The following is a 12,342-nucleotide window of genomic DNA, read 5'->3' on the forward strand; positions in this document are numbered from 1 at the left end:
ACAGCATCATGCAATCTCTGTGAGTCAAAAACAGGTTTGCCAGCCCCCTTGTTCAGTTGTGAGATTTGATCTCCAAGAATCAGTCGATTGTTTTGCCAGCAATGGAAGTGGTCAGAATCCGTTGCTCCGTGCTAGAGAGCCAGTCACTATTAATGGCATGGCTAAGACAGTTGGGTTAAAAGCTGTTAGTCAAAGCCGAATCTCCCCTCAACCGTGCTTGCGAATTTCGTTCGGAGCAGTACATTTGCCAGCTAATCCGCACACCCATTAAAATCTATAATTCTTTTCGACATTCGTATGATAATCTAAGTTCAAATCCTCTACAACTCTGAAACAGTGTCTTTCGGCCAGTTAGCGTTAGGTATACATACATTTCTATTCTACTGTGCTAAGTAATGCCAATTTTGTCCTTGTCCCGTGCTCCTGCGCATGATACAGCAGCACAGTAGGCAGGTATTGCCAAAGGATCATCTTTACAATCCACATGCCACAACGTTTGCCAATTATTGCACCTTACTGTTCATGACAGGGGTCAATTTCTCTGGTCAGCTTGTAACTAACTGCATTAGCCCTACCCTGGCTATATTCCTGATCCGGTGGATTGCCATCGAATAGCAACTTTTCAGACAGAAGCTGCCAGATCCACAGCATTGCAGACAGCCTGCAGATCGAAATACCCTTAGAAAGCACACCTAAAGAAGGGTGACAAAGAGTTGGCAGCCATCCATTATCACCATGGGTTTCTGGCACCTCTAGTTTTCTTTTTGGTTGAAATGCATTTTCTTCCCCCCCAGTCCGAGTCCAGTTGGGGCTTTAACTCACCCACGCCCTGCAGTTTTTGCATTGCAGCCTCTCGGTAGGGACCTGCCGCTTGCTACTGCTCCATCCAAAAAAGACAGAATCCGGAGGAGGAAACAAGAGGAGGAGGAGGATCAGGAAGGTGGCTTTACTTGGGTCACAAATTTCTGGGCCTCTCTAGGCTCTGCATCTCTGTGTCTTTAACCCCTTTGGCGTACAGCCTGACTAAAGTTGCCAGCAGGCTGGGAAGAGGAAAAACACAAGCCTGTTCAAACTAAAAAGCTGTCCTTTCCCCCACATCTGTTCACAGGTTTTATTGGATATGTCTGGGGAGGAGCTGTGGCTCAGTGAAAGAGCTGCTACCCCTCATGCAGAAAGTCCCGGGTTCAATCCGCAGTGCCTCCAGTTGAAAGGATCAGGTAGCAGGTGATGTGAAAGGCCTCTGCTTCAGGACCTGGAGAGCGGCTGCCAGTCTAAATAGACAATATTGGCCTGATTCAGTGCCAGGCAGCTTCATGCGTGTGTGTTCATGCCACAGCTTTGCAAGGACTTTTCAATTTCCAGGTTTGAGACAGCAAGCTGTTAAAGGGAAATCCAACCCTTCTCAATTGAGAGGTACATTATAGGGCATATTATAAGGTGCTAAAGGCTACCAGATCTCAATAGATTGCCCGATTGTTAAACCTGTCTCTGGTAATGAGCAGATCTTGTCAGAGCTGTAGGGAGGGGGAGCTGCTCCTGGGGCATGTGTGCACCCTGCACCCCTGCCACACCCCCACCCACCCCTGGAATGCCCTGGAACACCCCCGCCACACCCTGGAATGCCCCCGCACCGGTGTGCACCCGGTGCGTCATGCCCCCTGTCCCCTTGGTGCTATGCCTTGTACCATTTCGTCTTGACTCTTGGGAAGGGGCAAACTACTGTGGGTGGAATCTTGTGTGTGAGAGAATTTCAGCAAAAGTCTGTTTATGCCTGAAAATAAAAGTCTAACTATCCTTTGAAGCTATGACTAGTTTCAATATATGCATCTCAGCCAGGTTTCTCCTCTGTCTAACTGGAGACTTGTGCGGCTGGTCTGCAGTTTGAAACCAGGCTGTAAATAAATACGTATTTTGTGTTTATATTTTTTTAAATCCTGCCTCAGTGATCTCTGTACTCTACTTGTGCACTGCAGCACTTACCCATTCCTATACACTTGCTACCTTAAGTACACCTGGTCACTGAAGAAAGTGGTGGTTTTTAAAAAAAAACTGGGTTTGATTCCCCGCTCTGCTGCCTGAGCTGTGGAGGCTTATCTGGGGAATTCAGATTAGCCTGTGCACTCCCACACACGCCAGCTGGGTGACCTTGGGCTAGTCACAGTTCTTCTGAGCTCTCTCAGCCCCACCTACCTCACAGGGTGTTTGTTGTGAGGGGGGAAGGGCAAGGAGATTGTAAGCCCCTTTGAGTCTCCTGCAGGAGAGAAAGGGGGGATATAAATCCAAACTCTTCTTCTTCTTCTTCTTCTTCTTCTTCTGCTGCTGCTGCTGCTGCTGCTGCTGCTGCTGCTTCCCCATAGCCTTGTGGTGCATTCCTGCATCTCTTGGGTCAGTGGTGGCGAACCTATGGCACGCATGCCAGAGGTGGCACTCAGAGCCCTCTCTGTGGGCACACACGCACAGAGTTCGCTGTGGGGGGGGAGTGGAAAATCACCCCCCCACCCCACACACACATCTAGACTGACCTGGGCTGCTGGACACGACGCGCGCGCCCCACAGTGAGCAGGGAGGACTTGGCGGGCGGGCCTGGTGCTTGTGCTCCAGGTGGCTGCTGTCCGAGGGGGAGGAGGGCAGAGGAGGTGGAAATGCTAGGTTTGCCATCACTGTCCTGGGTTTTCACCACCTTTATTCCTGCCCAGCGAAGTTGATGGGCCATAGATTCAGGATGGACAAAGGGAAGTGCTTCTTTGCTCAACAAGTGATTAAAATGTGGAATTCCACTCTGCTCTGGAAGCTCTCTGGATGACTTTGGCTCAGTAACACACAAGCCATTTACGAATGCACTATTTACCCCACAACTCTTTGCTTTGCAGTGGGTAATTTCCCAGGGTTTTTTTTGTTTACACAAGAATTCTTCTGCAAAGTGTCCTCAGCTGAACTGATCCACCATTTTGCCAGACCATGTAAATTTCATGTCGGTTTCTATCACTGCAGTGATAGGTCTTCCACATAAAAATAAAGAAAGGAGCAGCAGTGGCGTAGTGGTTAAGAGCAGGTGCACTCTAATCTGGAGAACCGGGTTTGATTCCCCGCTCTGTCACTAGAGCTGTGGGGGCTTATGTAGATTAGCCTGTGCACTCCAACTTGAGTGACCTTGAGCTAGTCACAGTTCTACGGAGCTCTCTCAGCCCCACCCACCTCACAGGCTGTTTGTTGAAGGGGGGGAAGGGAAAGGAGATTGTCAGCCCCTTTGAGTCTCCTGCAAGAGAGAAAGCGGGGTATATATCCAGACTCTTCTTCTTCTTTTTCTGGTTATTTTGAAATGGTGGTGCAAAGAGTTCGAGAAACTGCTGCTGTGTGGGCAGAAAAGACATGGAGGAGCAAGAAAACCTGAAGGAAGCTGGACGCACAATGCGGTCCTTTGCTTTTCATGCAAAGGAAGAGAAAAAGTCACACTTTAACAGGTTTCAGAAATGGTGGGGATTCTCTGATCTGAGAGTGTGGGGAGTTCCAAAGAGGAGATAATATGTGCCTAACTGAGAATCTAACCCAAAGGGAATGTACACTTAATGTGAGGAGACCACAAGTGTGTAAATGCCTACAGCCTCACCTGCCTGACAGGGCTGTTGGGGGGATAAAATGGAAGATGATGAAAGCTGTTTTGGGTCCTCATTGCACAGAAACATGGGGTATTAATGAAGTAGATAATAAACCATGTAAACAATTGTCTACTGAGCACAGCAGCTGTGCAGGAAAGGAGGGGATTAGAATGTCATTGGGCTGTGTAAGATACTTGTCATAGGAGCGAGGGGGAACAGGGTGGGCATGCATGCTTCCTGTGCCCCTGCCATGCCCCCGGAACACCCCCGCACTGGTGCACGCCCGGTGCATCGCCCTTCCCCCCCTGTCCCCTTGGTGCTACGCCACTGCCGGGAGATCTCCCAGAATTAAAAGTGATCTCTTAGACTACAGATATCAGTTCCACTGGAGGAAATAGCTACTTTAGATGGTGCCATCATACCCTGCTAAGGTTACAACTCTCCCTCACCTCTCCCTTCCACCCCTAAACCTCCAGGAATTTCCCACACTGCTGTTGGTAACCCTATATGCACCTGAAAAAAATTGATTTCTCAGTACTGAACTGTTAGAAAGGAATAGTTGAAGCAGCCCTTCTGAACAGCATGAACAAGTTGATGGGCAATCAGTCTCTCAAAATATCATCTCCCTGTTCATGGCTGGTGAACAGGATGTGAGCCAAAGGCAGAGGTGGGATCCAGCAGGTTCTCACCAGTTCCCAAGAGTGGGTTACTAATTATTTGTGTGTGCCGAGAGGGGGTTACTAATTGGGTCTGCTTTTCCGTTAGAAATCCCATTAGGTCCAAAAATCATAAAGTCCTGTTGTTCCCTATGTGGCTGGTTAGCGAAGGTAGAAAACGGGATAATTCTCCCTGTTGGGCTGTTTTAAAAACATGTTTTAGAAATATGGTAAAGTTCCTTGTTTCAGGAAAGTATCCTTCTTTTGATTTCTAGAAACAAAATTGAGTATTTGAAAGTATTAAGTATTTGACAGGCAGTCAATTAGAGGAGAAGTAGTTGTTTCTGTTGGCAGTAGACGATAGGACTTGCTATAATGAGTTTAAATTATGGACAGAAAGATACCAGCTGGAAATTAGGAACTTTTTTTTTACAGTAAGAGTTTTTTACAGTAACAGAGAAATTATTAACACCCCGCCCCCGGAATGCCCGCCCCCGCCCCCGTCGTGCCCCGCCCAGCCCCATTTGCGCTACGCCACTGTTTGAATCCCACCACCATGGGAACCTGTTACTAAAATTTTTGGATCCCACCACTGGCCAAAGGTGGGGGTTTTCAAGTGTTTGTAGACTACATGGACCACTGATATGATCCAGCACGATCCTCTTATGTTCTTAAGCTATGACAGGAATGGAGATCAATCAAATTGTGATAAATATATTGGTGGGGGGGAGGTTTTTCTCTGCCACTTTTCCTTCGTAGGATCCTGCCAAAGTTACTTTTCCAGAAGAAGCTCGCTGGGTTAAATGCACAGAGCCGCTGTGCCTAGAGAGGCCTGGAAATGCAGAGAAAGGGAGAGCGAACTGACGTGTTGAATTCCTCTTCCTGTTTCCTCCCTCTGGCTGGGTGGCCTCGGGAGCTGTCTAAACTTTGGATTGTTTTGCAGTTTGCAAAACTTGAGTCAGCAACTGGGAGCGGTGAGTTGAAGAGCTGAGAGCTAACAGTTTGATTAGATAGAAAAGAAAGAAAAAGAGACAGATTGAATACAGGGGATGGAAAGCAGGGCTGCAGACAGACACAGCTGGCCCCCAAGAGTTTTATCAGGCAATTCCCAGCAGGTACTACATACTCCGTGAGAAATGGAGCCTCCACCTACAGAGGCAGTTTACCTGTATTTACAAGGTGGACACAAGATGAACTGTTGTTTTTATGCCCAGCTTGGAATCACATTACAAGCATCTGGCTGGATGCTGTTTTGAAACAGGATGCTGGGTGAGGTGGCCCATTTGGTCTGATTCAGCAGGATTCTTGTTATAACCATAAAAAAAGAGTAATTCATGAAGAAGCTTTATCAATAGTTCCGATAGCTAAATGGAATTTCCATGTTCAACGGCAGGGTACCCCTGAATGCCAGTTGTGTTTACACTTTACCTTTAAGATACCTGTTCTGTCCTTAATATGTTTTAGGTGGGCGAAAGCAGCCCATGGGTCTCTGGTCCCCTTTAGAGATAAATAATAAGAGGAGTTCCAGAAAAGCCTCCATGTTCTGAAGTAGTATACCTCCGAATATCAAGCTGTTGGAGATGCAAGGGAGGACAGGGCTTTATAAACTTCTTGTGGAGTTTTCACTGACATCTGGCTGGCCACTGAGTGAAACAGGGCATGGGGCGAGATGGAGTTTTCACCTGGTTCATAAAAGCAGATATTCCTCTGCCACCTGAAGATGTGTAAGCAGGTAAGAATGTAAGAAGAGCCTGCCTGGATCAGGCCAATGGTCCTTCTAGTCCCACCTCCTGTGTCACATAGTGGCCAACCAGTTGTCCCAGAAGGCCCTTGAGCCACAGAGGGCAAGGCATTCACTGTTACTTTCCAGCTGGTATTCTCAGGTGCACTGCCTCTGAACATGGAGGCTCCACTTTGCCTTCCTTGCCTTATGGTGTTGCAAACAGAGTTCTGCTTGCACATAGCTGACAGTCCTCTATGCTGGAGCATCTGTTTTCTAATGCCGCCAAGATCTTTCTCTCTAGTCTAGTCCATGTTAACCTGGAGAGGAAGTATGGAACAGTGTCAAGTCAATGACTGGATGAGGGTAAATTAATTGACATGTAATCCAGACAAGACAGAAATAAAAAGTATGGCTGATCTGGGAATAGGTGCTTTGTCCATTCTGGATGGGGGTTACACTTTCCCCAAAATTTGCCGTTGGGCAAATAGGAACGTAAAGTTGCCCACAGTTCTTTTTCGCTGGATAAGGCGAGTCCACCAGCTGTGGCCATTTCCAGAGAGACCCAGTCTTCCCTTAATCACACATATGCTGGTGAGAGCTGGGTTAGATTACTGGAGTTTTTGTAGGGCTACCCTTGAAAACTGATCAGAAATTTCAGTTATAAGACAGCTGTAATTATAGTCCTTACTGGGACATGCCAAAATAATCAACACTAGTTTCCAGTTTGGTTCCTGGCTTAATTTAAGATGCTGGTTTTCACGTTTAAAAGCCAAAGTAACTTGGGCCCAGATTTCCTGAAGGCTCATTTTCACCCATATCAACCTGTCCAGGTCTTGAGATCTATGTATACTAGTTTCCAGTAGAAACCAGTCTAAACCAGGCTTAATATGGCTGGGCCCTCGGGCAGGGCCTTCTCTGCTGCTACCCCAAGGCACGGAACTTTCTTCTCCTGGAGGGAAGATTGGCAGGCGTTCCAAATCAAACTCTCCTTTTCCGGAAGGCTTATGAACTGCGCTGAAAGGGCATGTTACTTTTTGTTTATATTCTGAGACTTCTGCTTGGGTTTTTAAAAAAATGTTTTCAGATTACTTGATTTGAATTTCAATAAAGCCCTTGGCAGGGTTCCTCATGATGTCCTTATCATTAAACTAGAGGACTGTGGACTGGACTCCAGGGTCGATTCCGCACTTGCATTATCGACCTAAGTTCGAGCTGCGTTCGACCTAAGTGCTCCGCACAATCACTGGGATCGACGTGGTTTTGTACCAGCTTCGCCCCGGGTAACGGTCAAATTTCCGACTCCAGTTGGGAACTACTACTTTTTCAGGGAACCACACTCGAACTCAGCTCGATTCCAGTAAAGTGCGGAATCTCTGGTGCCAGGAGTCCCCCATTCAGCCAATCACAGCTGAGTGTTTCGGGCATGCGTACAGCTGACCAATAAAAAAACGCCACCTTTGTCCCTCCATTCCTATGGCAGTTTTTTTTATTACGTGTGTGGGCATAGACGGAACATGGCTGTAGAACAGTAGCCAATCGGAACGGAGTGGCGAAGAGGCACAGGATGATTCCGCCCTCTGAGCTGGGATCAAGCTGGTTGCAGTGGGGAACAACAATGGCTTCGACCTAGGTCAGTACCCTTCTCAGGGAACTGGGTTGAACCTATTTTACTCCTGTGCGGAATCGCCCTAGGAGAGTTAGGCAGATAGGGGACTGGTTGGAGAACCACGCTCAAGGAGTAGTTGTAAACGGCATTTCATCAGAATGGAGGGAGGAGTCCAGTGGACTGCCACAGGGCTTGGTTCTGGGCCCAGTACTTTTTAATATTTTTATAAATGGATGACGGTGTGGAGGGACTGCTCAATAACTTTGCAGAGATACCAAATTGGGAGCAGCAGCAAACACTCCAGAGGATACAGAGTTCAACGAGGCCTGAACACACCTGGGCAGGTGTGAACAAAATGCCATACAACAAGGATAAATGCCAAGTTCTACACCTGAGTAACAAAAATGAGGTACGCACTCGTTCTACGCGGGCCTTCCCTTGCGGTTGATCCGGAAATTGGAACTGGTCCATCATGCGGTGGCACAGCTTCTCGCAGGGAGCTCGTTCAGGGATCATATCTCCCCTGTGCTGCGCTGACTGCACTGGCTCCCAGTGGACTTCTGGATCACCTTCAAGGTGTTCGTGTTGACCTTTAAGGCCCTTCACGGCCTGGGGCCCTCATACCTTAGGGGCTATCTCTCCCCATATGTCCCTACTCGGCCTCTGTGGTGTGCAGAGGCAAATCTACTAGGGTCCCCGGCCCCTCAATGATGCGGCTGGCCTCTACCCGGGCCAGGGCCTTTACTGCCCTGGCCCCTGCCTGATGGAACACTCTCCCTCCAGCTGCTAGGGCCCTGCGGGACCTTGGACAGTTCCGCAAGGCCTGCAAAACAGAGTTGTTCCACCGGGCTTTTGGGGAGTCTGGCCACTGATTGCCTCCCCCGCTATCCCGCCCATGTATATACCACCTTAATGGCCACTCTGCTGTGCCTGGCCCCTTCCCAGTGAGTTTGAGATTTCCGTGTTGCCATCAAATGTTAGGTTTTTCCTTTGCTGGTTTATTTTTTGTATTTTAAATTGTTATTGTTTTTAAATGTTATGATTTTAATTGTTTTATCCTTGTACATTGCCCAGAGCCCTCTGAGGGTGGGCAGTATAATAAATAAATAAATTAATTAATAATAATAATACTGGATGGGGGATACACTACTGAGTAGAACAAGATCTTGGGGTACAGGTGGACAGTAAGTGGCATGTGAGCAGCCAGTATGACGCCGCAACAAAAAAGGCTAATGTGATCGTGGTGTGTATCAACAGAGGCATAAGATCCAAATAGCAAGATATCATAGTCCCACTATACACTGCATTGGTCAGACTGCACCTAAGTATCGTGTACAGTTCTGGAGGACTCACTTTCACTTCAAAAAGGAATGGAGGGGGTGCAGAGGAGAGTGATGAGGATGATCAGGGGTCTGGAGATGAAGCCCTACAAGGAAAGGTCACCCAACAGGAATGTGGGGAAACAAGTCTGGTTCACCAGATAAGACTCTGCCACTCATGTGGAGGAGTGGGGAATCAAGCCCAGTTAGAGTCCATCTGCTCTTAACCACACCGTATGGGTGAGATCTTTCTCACTTACACATATGCACATACGTGCACACAATGAACAAGGGTTGCCAGCTTTTAAACTCGTCCCACCTGGGCCTTAGCTGTCCCTTACAATATCAGTTTGATCTGCAGCAAACACCAGGTGATGTTACTTACATATCTCCATGCCATGAAAAGCTTCAGCCACCCATTTCCACACATCAGGTCTCCCTGCCTATATGACATTGTTCCTCTAAAAGAGGTAGAGTTGGCAACCTCTAGGTGGGACTTCGAGATCACTCCAAATTACAAGGGATCTCATGATGACAGAGGTGAGTTCCCGTGAAGAAAATGGCTGCTTTGCAGGGATGGAGTGAGGGGAAACTGTGCCCAGTGTGCGTGTGCGTCCTGCGCCTCTCCAAACCCCTATCTGTCCCCGGAACACCCTGTCCCACCCACGCCCCAGAATGCCTCCGCCATGCCCCCTTGGCGCTACGCCACTGCTGCTTTGGAGGGAGAACTCTATAGCATTATACCCTGCTGAGGGCCCTCCCACTGCTACTCCCAAACTCATTCTTCTCCATGTTAGATTTTCTAACTCAGAGTTGGCAACCTGACCTGTACAGTGTAGCCATCAGAGTATCAAAGTAGAGCAGCAATGGTGAATTTCTTGGGCTCAGCGTGTCAAAAATTCGGAAAATGCCTAACTTGACTTTTCTGGCTGCCACCCTCCCCCCAACAAAGTAGAAGAGAAACTCTTCTTGACATATTCATTCATTTTTAAAAGAATAAAGTCCAATCATGTGTAGTGCTATGTACCCTGTTTCCCCAAATATAAGACATCCTGTGAAAATAAGACGTAGTAGAGGTTTTGCTGAAGTGCGAAATTTAAGGCATCCCCCGAAAGTAAGACGTAGCAAAGTTTTTGTTTGGAAGCATGCCTGACGAACAGAACAAGTAAAAATAAGACATCCTCTGAAAATAAGACATAGCGCATCTTTGGGAGCAAAAATTAATATAAGACACTGTCTTATTTTGGGGGAAACACGGTATTATACAAAGAAACACCAAATAATTACAAAAATGATTCAAACTCAGCAGGGTGGTGTATTTAGAATGAATTAACTAGGTATAATTTAGAAGCGTATATAAGCCAAATGTATGTATGTATAGTATTGTAAGTGTGTGGTTTTTACTTTTATAGACAGAAGAGGGCCGTTATCCCAAGAGACTGCTGGTGTGGTATAAACATCAATGCTGAGGAAGTGAATTTATTATATATTTATGATATATCCTCCTTGAAACCAGGGGGTTCCTCCACGAAACCAGGGTACAGAACCAGGGGGTTGTCCGTGGATTATTTGGACTGTTTACGCTTGATGTTTGGATCACAATTTCTTTAGCCTTCTATGATCAGTTGTTGCATACACGAATACACTTTACGTTTATACACCTGGCTCTGTGAGTGTTGTTCGTGTGTATCGGAGCACTGAGGTACCCTTTTTTATTTTTATTTGCTGATAGCTGTTATTTGCATCTTTGACACGACACATCGTAGGTTCGTCAACACGGGACAAGAGTGAGGTTTGAGTTCCGTGACACGCTCGCAGCCTAGTCTACCTCACAAAGTTGTTGTCAAGATAAAGAGGGGGATGAGGATGTAAACCGCACTGAGTTCTCATTGGAGAGAAAGACAAGTTATAAATGAAACAAATAAATCTCTCTTTGTCATTCTGGGGCCCCATGTTCATCTACATGGGCTCAAGGAAGGAAAACAATCTGGCATCACTACCATGCGGGGAACTCAGTGAAAAGGCCACTGAGCCAGTGCGGTGTAGTGGTTAAGAGCAGGTGCACTCTAATCTGGGGAACCGGGTTTGATTCCCCGCTCTGCCACTTGAGCTGTGGAAGTTTATCTGGTGAACTAGATTAGCTTGTGCACTCCAACACATACCACGCTGGGTGACCTTGGGCTAGTCACAGCTTTCTCAGCCCCACACACTTCACAGGGTGTTTGTTGTGAGGGAGGAAGGGAAAGAAGATTGTAAGCTCCTTTGAGTTCCTTACAGGAGATAAAGGGGGAAACAAATCCAGCCTCCTCCTCCTCCTCCTCCTCCTCCTGCTCCTTTCTTCTTCTTTCTTCTTCTTCTTTCTTCTTCTTTCTTCTTCTTTCTTCTTTCTTCTTCCTTTTCTTCTTCCTTTTCTTCTTCCTCTTCTTCTTCTTCTTCTTCCTCTTCTTCTTCCTCTTCTTCTTCTTCTTCTTCTTCTTCTTCTTCTTCTTCTACATGAATGGCTGCAGAAATGCACCGGAGCATCATAATCTTTTAGCAGGAGGCGGTGGCGGAGTTTTTATTCAAACTCCCAGACTGTGGCTCTCTCATGGTTAAATCCAAAGAGCGCCATTTGCCAGAGGGGAAGCCTCTTTTGTTGTGGAGGAGGGGGAGAGGAAAGAGGGGATATTATTAGTGAACGCAACTTCCCGTCCTGCCCCTCTGTGTACAGGGATTTTGAATTATTTTGGGGAGAAGACTGGAGGAGGGTGATGGCCGAAACCACCAGTGAGCAGAAGGTGCGTGGAAGAGGGCCGGTGATGTGATGTTTGCAAAGGGGGGGCTGAAAACTACAAGAGGCATGAAATTACTTGGGGAGGGTGTGTGTGTGTTGGTAGTGGAAAAAGACAGGAAGATGCAAGACCTTTCTTTCCCCAGGTGGGGGTGGGAATGTCAGTGCACAAATCCATATGCTTGATCCAGGAAAGGCCTTTTCCACCAGAAACAGAGTAAAAATCGAAAACATCCTTTGACAGCATTTTTGTGTGATTAGTTTCTGATGGTCGTGGTTTTCTGTAGATTTCCCTGCTTTCAGTCTTTAGTCTGGGTCTTTTTAGGGTAGGGTAGGGTAGGGTATGTTTTGATTCATGTGTTGTGATGGTTATAATGTGTTAATATTATGCTGTCACGAGGGATGGGGAGGATTTGATGTCTCCTGTTCCTGCCCCCCCCCCTTTCCTTGAGTTAATTTCATTGCATGTCACTTTTGAACTAAAAGAAAGAAAAGTTGGCGTGGTGTAGTGGTTAAGAGAAGAGGACACTATTTGGAGAACCGGGTTTGAGTCCCCACTCTTCCACATGAATGGTGGACTCTAATCTGGAGAACTGGGTTTGTTTTGCCACTCCTCTGTATGAAGCCTGCTGAGTGACCTTGGGCTAGTCACAGTTCTCTCAGAAATCTCTC

Source organism: Sphaerodactylus townsendi, linkage group LG03, assembly GCF_021028975.2.
Source record: "Sphaerodactylus townsendi isolate TG3544 linkage group LG03, MPM_Stown_v2.3, whole genome shotgun sequence".
NCBI classification, from domain to species: domain Eukaryota; kingdom Metazoa; phylum Chordata; class Lepidosauria; order Squamata; family Sphaerodactylidae; genus Sphaerodactylus; species Sphaerodactylus townsendi.